The sequence below is a fragment of the Rhinopithecus bieti genome, unplaced genomic scaffold (genome assembly GCF_001698545.2).
Source record: "Rhinopithecus bieti isolate Rb0 unplaced genomic scaffold, ASM169854v2 scaffold_12653, whole genome shotgun sequence".
In the NCBI taxonomy this organism is placed as follows: Eukaryota; Metazoa; Chordata; class Mammalia; order Primates; family Cercopithecidae; genus Rhinopithecus; species Rhinopithecus bieti.
The window spans coordinates 1,601,673-1,604,730 of NW_016807437.1; positions in this window are offsets into that span (position 1 = coordinate 1,601,673).

Below are 3,058 nucleotides of genomic sequence, written 5' to 3' on the forward strand. Positions count from 1 at the left end.
TAGTCTGCTTTATAGTGAGGTTAAATAAAGAACACTCTGATCTGAAATGTTAGAAGAGAAAACTGACAGAAATTTGGGTCCTGATGGAATATTTGTGTTTTGAAAAACGAGCTTTGATAAGAATAATCTTAGTGGAGGTGGGTGATTGAAGAGGTGGAATGGGGTGGGAACTAAAGTAATGGCCTTTTTGAGAACAGATTCTCTTATTTCTCCTTTGGAGTAGTATTGGTCTCGGGCCTTAGGAAAAAATAGCAGGAATCTAATTAACAGCTCTAAGGGAGCAATCAATTTACAATTGTGTGAAGTGTAAATTCCTTTGTGCAAGAAACAAATTACAGTATTTGCAAATGTGTAAATAATGCAGCACTGTCTGAGCAATCCAAATGCTTTGGGTGTGCCCTTGAGAAAGAAAAAGAAGCTTGAAGAGACAAAATGTTAGAAAATGACCTATTGTCTCAAGAAATGGAATTTTAAAATTATCTTTAGTAATTGATTTTTCTCAGTTAAATCCTTATTTTGAAACTATAGAGGAACTCAGTTCTTTGGTCAATAGAATGAGAATATCTAAAGAAGTAAACAATTTCAAGTCCAAAGTCACAGCATATTATTAAAAGGGTAACTTCAATCAAATGTGCTAAACACAAAAATTTTCCTTCAACCCTTCCTACACCTCTGGTTTGTGGCAACAACTTTCATTTCATAAAAGAGAGAATGATGCCCAACCCATAATAGTTAATACTTTCAATGTCAGCGAAAGATTGGTGACAGGTAAGAACATGAACCTAATCTCTCTGCTTCAAAGCAGTGGATTTTTCTGAACAATTCAATTCACATTTATTGGGGTGCTTTTATAGAGAGCAAAACTCATTACTTTCTCCTTTCTCCAATATTTTTTTGAGCACTTCCCTATTGGTTGAGCTAGGAGCCAAGGATACAAAGTAAATGTTACTCTATCCCTGCCTTCAAGGGGTTTGAAATCTAATGAGAAAACAAGATTTAAAGCTATCATTTGCATAGTAAGCTTTTTGGTAAAGAAGAGGTATAGAGGGGCAATACAGGTGCTTGGACAAGTGCTTGATTCAGGAAATGTTCCAACAGGCGAAGATATTCACCAGGCTGAAGGAAGAAGGGAAAGGGATTAAGGTAGAGGTAAGTGGAATGCTGATGGACCTTATGCAGAATGATAGCTTTAAATGATTGCTCTCACCTGTGTTCTTATTCAAATCTGCCACAAAATATTTTAGCAAGTTGCACCAGGAGCCTTAAGACATATGTGTACCCTTTTACTCAGAAATGCCAGGCCTAGGAATCAGAGATGCTGCCAGAAACCTAAGTATGAGGAAGTTTAAGGAACCGAGTTCTATTTTGGTTATTTACAAATCATGCAAAACTCTGAAACAACCCCACAGTACTCAACAATAGCACAAGGGATTAAGGTAATTATGGCTACATCCAAGCCATGTCGAATTTTATGGATCTTACTTGGTTAAAAAAAAAACACATTTAAAAAGAATAGTTTCAAAACACCAGCAAAATGATTTATGCATGCATAACAGTTTTGAAATGATGTGCAATGTTTAATGACAAGTTATCATCCTAATTTTGCTAATAAAAAATTAAAACGTAGCCTTTCTCAACATTGGGGTTTGTAATTTTCCACTCATATCCTACTTTCTGAAGTTCATCTCTTGTGTTGAAAACATACCGGACAACAAAAGGGGCGATTTCTCCGTTGTTCCATGTGCAATAAAAACGAACTGGCTTTTGTTTCTATTCCCTTTTAAGTGTGTATCCTGGGTTTGAAATCACCATTAATGGTATTCAGGCTGGCTAGGAAAGGAAGGAAGGTTAGGTGAAGAATGGAAGAGAAAGGAGATGACCAGAAACTGAACATTTCCATGAGAGAGGAGAACAACTATGATGAGAGTGAGGGTGTGAGGACAGACCAGAAAGAGTGGCTGCTATGTTAAGAATAAGGTACTGGCATTGAGTAGTTGAGGGCAGAACATAAACACATATATAATGGTTCAGTATAAGAAATGTTACAATGCAATACATGATTAACTGCCAAGTAAATAGCACTACAGACAATACATATTATAATAGTTTGGAGGAATTTGGTGGAGAGATCCATCATATGGTCAGATACATGTATGTGACCATGTATTATTGAAGATATTCATCTACTAAAATCTCCCTTTATCAATCTTTGTTAGAGGGTGTTATTGTATAGGGCTAGATTCTCTTGGCTTTCTTTTCTGGGGGATTTAGTTAGAACTTAAAGGAACTCATTTCAAAAGGATTTTAGCTGTCAAGTGAAAAAAGAAAAGAAAAGGTTATAAGAAGAATGTGCTAGAAAACAATATGAATTTAAAATACTATTTGAGAAAATTCAATCTGCACAAAATTCACTTCATCTTTCAATTTCTCCTTTCCTTTAAAATGTACTCACATAAAATCTGCTTTAAAAGCCAGAACCAGTCAGGAATATAGCCCAAGAAATTTACCACTAAATGGGGACACATATGTGTTTCTTATAAAAACTGTGCCTTGCTGACTTTCTCCCTGGATTTCTTCGTTCTCTGCATCGAAGGGCATGTGGTAATTCCTTCCTTTTCTGAATTTGCTTGCTTTTACAGTTTCTTCTAACTGAATCTTAAGCACCTTCCCCACACCATCGGTCTTTCGTTATATATGTCTACACAGCATCAAGCGACCTTTAGCTAACACTGGAGAAATGGATCAACACCTTTACCCAACTACATCACTTAGACCCTTTTGGGGTTTTCTACTCTATTTTAATCTATTTAAACCTGACACTAGCAGATTTCCATTTCCTTTGTTCCTTGTGTAGACTTGGTTTATATGTGTTGGTCTCTAAAAAGGGACAGAGAGGAGACAGCTGTTGAGAAATGAGATTGGCAGTTTTAACCGCACAATTTGGTCTAATACCTTTGATATGCTAAACTTGCTAGCTCCTCCAAGTGTACCTTTCCGATTTTGCATAACACCACCCTGAATCCCTAAGGAAACCAGGGTTTTTTTTTTTTTTTTTTTT